This window comes from Hipposideros armiger, unplaced genomic scaffold (assembly GCF_001890085.2).
Source record: "Hipposideros armiger isolate ML-2016 unplaced genomic scaffold, ASM189008v1 scaffold_20, whole genome shotgun sequence".
In the NCBI taxonomy this organism is placed as follows: Eukaryota; Metazoa; Chordata; class Mammalia; order Chiroptera; family Hipposideridae; genus Hipposideros; species Hipposideros armiger.
Genome location: NW_017731370.1, coordinates 5,675,897 through 5,686,721, shown reverse-complemented (window position 1 = coordinate 5,686,721; position 10,825 = coordinate 5,675,897).

Genomic DNA, 10,825 nt, shown 5'->3' with positions numbered 1-10,825 from the left:
CAGTGAACTCAGTAACCTGTATGAAGAAAGCAAGAGGCAGGACGCTATGAACAGATGATCTCCCTCCTCCCTTCATTCTTTCTTTAATGTATATCGATGTTATGTATATTAATCTTTATAAAGATATGTTTCAAATTCTTTTTAAAAATAGTTAAGGAAGTAAGAGATATTCTCTGAGAGTCCAGATAATGCAGAAACATTAAACCATGCTGAGACTTTGATGCTAATTTAAGAGCAACAACATAAGGCTTTAGAGGATGCAGGGGAATTATGTAGTCTGATTTACTTGTTAAATACGTCACTCTGTCTGTTGGGTGGAAAATGAATTGGAAGGAAGAAGTAGGGAGAACAGTTAAGAAGCCACTGAAATGACCCAGGTTAGAGATGATGGAGGCTTGGGTTAAGTTGTTAGCAGTGGAGATAAGGAGAAATGGGCAGATTCAGGATATACTTTGGAGAAAGAGGTGACAGTACTTTGTGATAGATTGGATGGGGGAGTGGAAATTAAGAGAAATAGAATAACCAAAAATGGTTCCTTTGGGTTTGAACAAGTGGGTGAGTGGTGGAGCCATTCACTCAGACAGCCAAGACCAGAGGGGGTGGGGATGAGTGGGAATAATTGGTGCTGAATGCAAAACCTCTTGGACAGCTGAATGTCTTAGAACTAAGGCCAGTGGCAGGTTACAGAGGGCCCTGGAGACTTTCTCAAATGTTGTTAATCAGGGTGGTGTTTCAAGGGAAGTTATAGATCATGGCTTAGCAACTGTCAAGATCCTGCAAGATCAGTCAAGATCCTGCTGGGAAACAGAACCCATGCAGATTGTTCAAGAGACTTTAACAAAGGGATGATTTACAGGGGTGTAGGGTTAAGGGAATCTAAAGGAAGGTCACATCATCCAGATTACTAGCAAGGGGGTAAATCTATTGCCACCCTGTGCCTGGACCTAAAGAGGCAAAGGCAGGAAGTAGTATTAACGGATCCTAATGAATATAGGGGCCTTTTGGCAACCACTGCAACAAATGTGAAAAAATTAGGGAGGGAGCCAGTGGAATAAATGCCCTGACCTCTCTCTTTTCTACTACCATCCTATGTCCTACTGCTGCCTCCCAAATCCAACCAGAAGCAAGAAGACAATGGAGACTGGACAAGAAAGTCCATAGGAATTACCCCTTCCCCTAGGGCATAGAGCCAGGCAGAGAAGGGTGCAAAATGAATCTGGTTGAGGGAAGGGGGTGGGCAAATGGAGAATAATATGCAAAGCAACCTGTAAAATATTTTCTGTGACATATGTGTAAGTCACTCCAGTGTCACTTTCCATGTTGGCTTTGAGGACACAATAGTTGGCAAAATAATCTTTCCTCTCCTCGCCACTCATTCCACTAATCCCACTTATGTTTATGAGACTTAGTGGGATCTCACGCATGACTTTCCCCATTCCAGTAAATAAACTAAGAATGATTTCATTTGAAATGTAGAGTCCACATGATCCTTCTTCATGTCTAACTTCCTGCCTAGATCCAACATAGTCATACTTTTGATCTTTTGAAGAGCATTCCACAGTTTAATGAAGAACCTGCTCCCCTCCCCCCCTTATTTTTGCCTTACATTCAAGGTCACTACCCACAATTTGGCTTTAGCCATCATCCCATGATATTTCTCAAAAAGAACCTTAGATGATGGCCTGTCTGAAATATGGTCTTGCGCATTCCCCATCCTTGTGCCTTTACTTTTGCACCCATGTCCACTTGTAAAATTTTTTTCTTCTTTTATTTCTTTTTTTTTCAAGATTTTTTTTAAATTGGGGAATTGGGGGAGGGGAACAACACTGGGGAATCAGGGGAAGGGGAGCAGACAAGTTGCTGTCCTTTTTCAACAACTTTTTGTTTTTGTTCTTCATTCTAGTTGTGGAGGACATTGCTTCACTGGCCTATGTTGGTATTATCATTGCGCTCTTCCCGGGTGAAGCAGATTGGTCACCAGCCTCTGGACAGCCGCTCATGGCAGCTCTTGGCAGCTCACACCAGCTGCCAACCGCTCACGCTGGCTGCTGGCCACTGGCCACACACAGTAGCTTATGGCAGCCCACTGCAGCCCCACCGCAGCTCCACTGCAGCCTACACCATTGCTGGCAATTCACAGCAGCCCACCTCCAGGTCAAGCTGTTGTTCACCATCTTAGCTGTAGAGGGCAGTGTCACTGGCCCTCATGTGGGATCCAAACTGGGGCCCTGCTGCTCAGAGCTGGCATACCAAGCCAGCTCTTAACCAACGTGCCACTTGGCCAGCCCTTCTTTTATTTTCAAAAGCCAAATGAAATGTCACTTAATCTGGTGAGCCTACTATACTCAATTTCTCTAAATTGGAGACTTTCCTCCTACTACCTCCTCTGCATGGCATAAAAACTGTTGCTTGTAGATGAAAATCACAAGAGTTGGGGGAAAGGGTTAAGAAGAACATACATTGAGAGTGCATGGAAGCTCACATGTATTACCTCATTTATTCCTAATCAACAAGCCAATGGAATCAAAATTATCCTAATGAGGAGACTGAGGCTTAGAAGGGCATGGCATTTATTACATGTGGATTACATATGAGGTCTGAAAATTAAGTTCGTGGACTTGTTGCAACAATGGTGCTAAACATTTTTTGTATCAGAGGGGTTATTCATTATGAATTTGTACCAACTGGGCAAACAGGTAACGAAGTTTACTATTTTGAAGTGCTAAGAAGGCTGCATGAAAAAGTTAGACAACCTGAACTTATCACCAACAATTCATGGTTTTTGCATCACGGCAATGCACCAGTTCATACGGCACTGTCTGTGAAGGAGTTTTTAGCCAGTAAACAAATAACTGTATGGGAACACCTCCCTACTCACCTGATCTGGCTCCCAATGACTTCTTTCTTTATCCAAAGATAAAGGAAATACTGAAAGGAAGACATTTTAATGACATTCAGTACATCAAGTGTAATACGACAACAGCTCTGATGGCCATTCCAGAAAAAGAGTTCCAAAATTGCTTTGAAGGGTGGACTAGGCGCTAGCATTGGTGCATAGCTTCCCAAGGGGAGTACTTTGAAGGTGACCATAGTGATATTCAGCAATGAGATATCTATCTATCTATCTATCTATCTATCTATCTATCTATCTATCTATCTATATATTGCTTTTTGTACGATGAGCTTGCGAACTTAATTGCCAGACCTCATATCCTCTCACACTAGAGTGCTGTGATCTTCCATTTTTCAGATGAAGAACTGAAACTCTCAGAGGTTAAGTAACTTGCTCAAGAGCTCATAGCTAATAAGACAGAGGCTGGGTTCAAACTCAGCTCTGTGTCCTCGGGCTCTACACCATGGTCCCTTGCAACAAATGAGAAAATAAAATTACTGGTTGCCCTTTCTGGTCCCAGAACAGTGTAGAGAGTTTTTATGTAACACTGTCTCACTTAATCCTAACTAGAACACTGGGAAGGAAAGGACGTTCAATGAGGAGAGAAAGCAGAGCACACAGAAAGGATCCAGACTCTATTAAAGAGTGGCTGTGGCCTCAGGTTAAGACCCTTCTCTTCTTGAGACCTCAATTAACTTGATCTGTTGATTGAATCACTCAAAGAAAGATGAAGTTGGAGAGTTATAAAAGAAAATTTATCTACTTTATAGTTCTTCTAAATGATGGTCTTGAGGATCTTCATAGTGGCAGCTCCCAGGAGAGAGGGAAAAGCAGGTACATTCTGGCTGATGAAAAAAACATAAACTCCTTTGCAGCCACAATCTTGCCAGTTAATTCTCATTGACTATATACCACTGAATCCTTTGTCACAAGTTACATAATTTAAAAAGTGGTTCATATGGTTTCTTATCCTGACATCTACTTTAAAATATAGTGCCTTACTCAAATAAATTTTGTGGGAAAACAAATATCCAGATTTGTTTTTGCCTCTTCATCTAATCTGATTCAAACACACACACACACACACACATACACACACACACACACACACACACACACACACCCTGCTCACACCAGGTTGGTGCTGACTTACATATTTATTCCCACTTATTTTTTCATTGCAATACATAAATCTTGCCTTCCACTTACTTTTCACCTCTATGGTGGCCAAGTAAGTATTCTGAGATCTACCTTAATTTTCTAAATTGACAAGCAGGTTACATAATCTTAAAAGAATATCTAAGTTCATTGCTATTTCCCTCTACTTACAAATAACTTATTGCAAATTACTCTTTAATTATAAGATAATAGCTCCTACTGTTTTAGTTGAAGTCCTAGCATGAAACAGCACTTTGTTCAGATGATCAGTGAAGGGACTATTTACATAGGTATGGGCAGCATTAAAGGAACCAGTGAGACAGGATGAGGCATGCAGAGACTAGTATCAATGGGAAAGCTGCTATCACCCATAGGTTTGAAAGGATATGGGGCAGTGATGATGTTACCGATGGAGTCATAAAAGATGGGCTGCCAGATGGATGCTGTAATTATTGATGGACTCAGCCATTTCCAGAACTGAAAAACCAAAGCTGACAGGGAGTGGAAAAGAAATGCTGAGTTCTTTTCTCACCACAGTCTCTGGCAGAATTTCCCATTGGTCAAATCTAAAATGGCACCACATGACAAGAGAAGCGGCTAAGGCTATCCAGAGTGATCAACCTCCTGGGGCACAAAGAGAGGAAAGAAGGCTGAGAATGGATGGGGAAAAAGAAAATAGCCAACACATCCACTTGTCTAGTTCCGTAGATCTATACCATCATCAGTGGCCCCATTTTAGCAAAATCCTACTTCCTGGTGTCTTCATTCATTCATTTATTCATTCAACCTGGATTCATTGACTGCATTATTAAATTATGGGAAATATGAAGAAATTTAAATATAAGAACAAACTTTACTCACAAAAAAACATATGATCTGAACATGTGAGAAGACATACCTGGTTAAATGTACCCTGAAATCATTTCCTTGACTCATTTGTATTCTGCAGTGAGCGCGCTATCATGAAATTCATTTTTTCTAAAAATGTCAGCATTATCTCCTATTAATCCGTATCTAAACTTTAGTGTGGATCACATTTTATTCAATGATAAAAACTTATATTTCTGGCACATTTGAGAGAGCTCAGTATTGGATCTGTTGATCTTGGAAACCTTCCAATAACAAGTAAGTTTGCAGACACTTGAAAGCAAAATTTTCAGGAATGCAACAATTTCTTGTTAGCATATGCCATTGAAACTCTATTGTTCTGTTGAATTGGTATACCAGAAACAATCCCTCTTAAACTATTTTAGCTTAATTCTCCACAGGAAAGTCTTCATTTAACTAGGGTTCAAACTTTAGGTTTATTTGAAGGTCAGTACAAGAAATGGCCATGAAGCATGTTTCTGCTTATTCTATAAAACTATGTTTATAGATGACATCTATTATATTCTCTGATGTTCCTTATAGAAAAAGACATACAAACTTTTAGAAAAGTTTCTCTGAAAATGAAATCTCTAAATTTGTTTCCCATTTTCCATAATTACTAAAGAAACTATAATAAATCAGTTTCTAGAACATTGCTATCAAAAATGACTCTTCCATTCTTTTTTTTTTTTTTTTTTTTTTTTTTTTTTTTTTTTTAGCTGAGCCATCCTGCCACCTGTTGGCAGCTCAGCCGCTGCTCAGCTTGGGCTGACTCGAACCTCTGTTGCTCAGAGCTCAAACTCTTGAGTGAGCTCTTAACCAACTGAGCCACTCAGCCGGCCCTTCTTCCATTCTTTTCAATGTTTACTCATAATGACTTATTTTTGTCATTGAAAAATATATCTTTGAAAAATATGTCACCTCAAATTCTTTTTAGAATAAAGTAGAATATAGAATAAGAATTAGAGTTTTAAAAAAGAGTACTACTTATCATTAGGTAGTCAAATCAAACAGCAATAAAATAATTAAATAAGCAGATAAGACATAAAAATATGTGTGTATATATCTGTATCTATCTATCTATCTATATATATATATATAAAGATATATGTGATTGTGTATGTTTATATGCATGTATCCACACATATTGTACAATATATCACAAAGGGAAAAATATGAAGTGATAGAGGTAGTTCATCAAATGAATCATAAGAGAAAAACAACAGTGTGCTGAAGAAAGCTTTATTCATTAGTTTGGTAATTCCACAAAGATTTATTAAGCTGCATCTATGTGCTAGGCACTGGGCTAGATGACACAAAGTTGCATTAGGCAATAACTCTATCCCCAAGGAGCTTTCAGTCTAGTGGGGCAGGGTACGATGAACAGACAAGTAAATTTATTACAGGCATGCATTATAAGAGGAACACTCTGGAAATTAATGAGGGCCCAACACTCTGGAAACTAAAGCTGATGCTCAAAGCATGGGAGGGATTTAGAAAGACCGAAAGGCCATGACAGAAGAGTCACCATCAAAACAATGGTGGAAACCAGGAGAAGGAGGAATAGATTTGAAGACCACATGCATACTGGTCTATTTAGAAAAAAGTGATCATAGAAAACCCTGAAGAGGTATATAGCTCCAATGGGAACTCTATATCCAGTGAAAATTTTATATCGATCTGAACTATTTTCTGTCAATTCACTGTCAACTTTCATGACTATTGCAAGATAATTCTTAGTACAAGAACTGTGGTAAATTGATTGCAAAATGGCCCCAGCTTTTTACCTCCCCTGTATCCAGACCCTGTGCAATGTGAGCTTGCCGCTCCTTTTATCAGGAGGTGGAACCCATTTCTCCCTCCAACCCCTTTGAATCTGGGCCTGACTTTGTGACTTGTTTGGAACAATAGAGCACAGAAGTGATGATGTGCCAGGTCTGAGCCTCAAGAGAACTTACGTTCTTCTTTCTCTTTTGGAGCCCTGCCTTTGCCATGAGGCTAGGCTGCTGAAAGAGGAGAGGCCCTGAGAAGCTGCAATAAATCATTCTAGCCAAATTCCAGATGTGTCAAAGATCCCAGCAACAGTCAACTTAGTCTACTTAGGAGACGAGTAGCTGACCAAAATGAGTGAGGCCATCAAGCCCAGCTCAGATGAGCAGAACCCCCCAGCTGACCTGAAGACTCATGAAAAATAATAACTAGTTGATATTTTATATCACTAAATATTGAAGTATGTTATTATGCAGCAATAGTTAATTGAACGATTTAGGGGGGAAATGATTCAAGGTGTTATGGAAACATAAGAGGAAATGAGAATAAAGTGCTCTCATAAAGTCAAAGAAACTTTTGTTCTCTGTTGTTAACTGGCTGGTGCTCCTGAGCAATTCATATAAGCTCTTTGGACTTTGGTTTTCATATCTGTGGTTTAGATAAGATAAGGGCATTTTTTATTAATGATGGAAGAGTAAAAACATTTTTATTTCATTTCCCTCCAGAGAAACACACCAGAGAATGATAAACAGAAGGGAAAATGTTCCACCTATAAACAGAAAAAGGGAACCCCAAAGAATTGAAAACACATCCACACAAAAGTATGCACAAGATTGTTCATAGCATCATTATTCATAATAGCCCCCAAATGGAAACAACCCAAATGTTTATCATAAGATAAATGGATGAATAAAATCTGTTATAGCCACATGATGCAGTATTATTTGGCAAAAAAAGTATTGATACACACAACAACATGGATGATACTTGGAAACATTATACTAAGTGAAAGAAGCCAGACATAAAAGATTACATATTGTATGATTCCATTTATATGAAGTGCCCAGAATAAGCAAATCCACAGAGACAATAGACTAGTGGACTTGTGGGGAGGAGGACTAATGGGGAGTGACAGCTAGCAGGTATAAAGTTTCTTTTTGGTGTGATAAAATGTTCTGGAATTAGATAGTGGTGATGATTAGATAATGTCATGAATATACATAAAATATTAAACTGTACACTTTCAAAGGGTGAATTTTATGATATGTGAATTTTATATTTATGTTTTTAATGTAAAAAAAAGCCTCAAATCATAGACTATGAAATATAATGCCTGAAACTAGGAAAGCTGCACAAAATCTGCATTACCACAGTTATGAAACAAGATACAAGACCCCTGGTTGCAATGCTAAAGGAGGAGAGAGAGAAATTGTCGATTTCAAAGAAGAGCTTAGATTTCAGAAATTTAATTGTGAAAGACACTAGCTTCTTGAATGCTAAAAACAGAGATATACAACTTGTAAACCCCAAGGATAAACATATTTATGAAGAAGGTGCTGGAAAGAATAGATCTTATTAGAACCACAGACTGCCCCAGAATCCTCTTTCTTTACTTCCCTACAATATTATCCCTCATCTAGCTATACCTATTCAAAATCTATTGGGGACCAGCTGGAGACCTGTTCTCAAGAGTTTAGCTAAGCTACTTCAAGGTTCTGTTGCCTTGGCATCTGTTTTGTTTAGTCAAGCAGCCTGCTAGTGTCCTAACCTGACACTAGCCCTCTTATGCAAGCACATGCCCTAAATAATAGTTTGCAGAATTACAAGCAACTGTATGTTTCTGATAAGATGTCTCCAACAGCCCTTGTGATCAACAGTCACCTCTGCCTCCCAAGTGCCTGTGTGCCTTACTCACCCCTTAGTGAAAACACTAATGGGGTTTACTCTTTTGGTTTGAATTGACCAATCCAGGCTAAGCCCAAGAACTCCAAAGCACTCCATCTACAGATTCTAAGAAAGGCACGTGCCCCAGGTCCTACCTCACTCTGTCTGCACGCTGACTTGACTTCCCGTGTGACTCCTTGAGATGTTCTGTGCAATTCCTCCAGGACCCGTGAGTAACACACTTCTCTATTTCAATTTCTCTTGTGATCTGTTGTTGAACAGCTTAGCATCGGCACCCTGTGATCCACTTAACAAATGTTAATTTAACAAAATCACCACACCTGTTGATAGATACTACCTAATAAAAATTAGAGAAGGAAAAAACATAAGTAAAAGATAAATGAAACATATGCCACAAGAGGAATACCAGAGTAGCATATAGTTCCCAGGATTTAAAAAAAAATAAATAACATGCACCACGATGACTCAAAAAAGAAAAAGAAAGGAAAGAAAAAGATAAAACACTCTTCCTTCCTTGTGGAGGGTATGGAATCAAAATATACAACATGTAAAGTACAACACAGGGCATGGTCAATAATATTTTAATAATGACAAGGTGTGACAATTAAGTTCGCTAACTCATTGCATACATGTTGCTAACCCTTTTTGATATCAGAGGGATTATTCATTATGAATTTGTACCAATTGGACAAACAGTTAACCAAGCTTACTATTTGGAAGTGCTGAAAAGGCTGTGTGAAAAAGTTAGACGACTGAACTTTTCGCCAACAATTCATGGCTTTTGCATCACGACAATGCACCAGCTCACATGGCACTATCTGTGAGGGAGTTTTTAGTCAGTAATCAAATAACTGTATTGGAACACCCTCCCTACTCACCTGATCTGGCCCCCAATGACTTCTTTCTTTACCCAAAGATAAAGGAAATATTGAAAGGAAGACATTTTGATGACTTTCAGGACATCAAGTGTAATACAATGACAGCTGTAATGGCATTCCAGAAGGAGTTCCAAAATTGCTTTCAAGGGTGGACTAGGCACTGGTGTGGGTGCATAGCTTCCCAAAAGGAGTGCTTTAAAAGTGACCATAGTGATATTCAGCTATGAAGTGTGTAGCACTTTTTCTAGGTTGAGTTCGCGAACTTAATTGTCAGACCTCATATGTGAGATGGGTACTAGACTATTGGGGTGATCATTTTGTAAGTTATATATGCATAAATGTCTAATCACTACATAGTACACATAAAATGAATATAATATTGTATGTCATCTGTAATTGAAAAATAAAAAAAATATTAAAAAAGAAAACTCCCCCCCTCAAAATAAATAAATAAAATACACAAAAGTTCAAACAAAGATATTGGAAGACAACAGAAGGAGATGAAAAATCAACTGGTTGAGCTTAAGGAGAAGATGTAATAGAAATATAAATGCATTACTGAAATGAATGTACATTAGTAATAACAAACATTGAATATCACTACTGAAAATGTGATCGGGATCATGATGGACAGGTTTGAGAAAATCACACAAAACAAAATGTAAAAGAACAATAAACATGATTGTAGAGGAGTTGATATATATATACATATATATATATATATATATATATATATATATGTATATATATGTGTATATATATATATATGGACAACATATATAAGAGATGAAGTAATGGTGGACACTATTTTTTTTCCTATGGCTGCTGTAACAAATTATCACAAATTTAGCAGCTTAAAGCAACACAAAATTATTATCTTCCAGTTCTGGAGGTCAAGTGTTCAAGATAGGTTTCACTGATCTAAAATCAAGGTGCCTGTAGGGTGGCATGCCTTCTGGAGACTCTAGGGGTGAACCATTTTCTTGCCTTTTCCAGTTTTATAGAATGCCTGAATTGCTTGGCTTGTGGTCTTTTCCTTCATCTTCAAAGCCAGCAGTGTAGCATCTGCAAATTTCTCTCTGGCTCAGTTTCCATCCTCACAGTTCCTTCACGGAGTTTTTAAAAGGAATCTTGTGATTAAATCGGACTCGCTTGAGTAATCTAGGATACTCTCATCTCAAGATCCTTAACAACAGCTACTAAATTTCTTTTCCAGGGATTAGAATATGGACAACTTTTGAGTGGGCGGGGGTATTGCTCTGCCTCCGGTAGACACCAACATATATCTTGGAAAAATTACAGAGGTTCAAAGATTAAAAAAAATCACATGGGAAAAGTAAGTGACATACAAGGG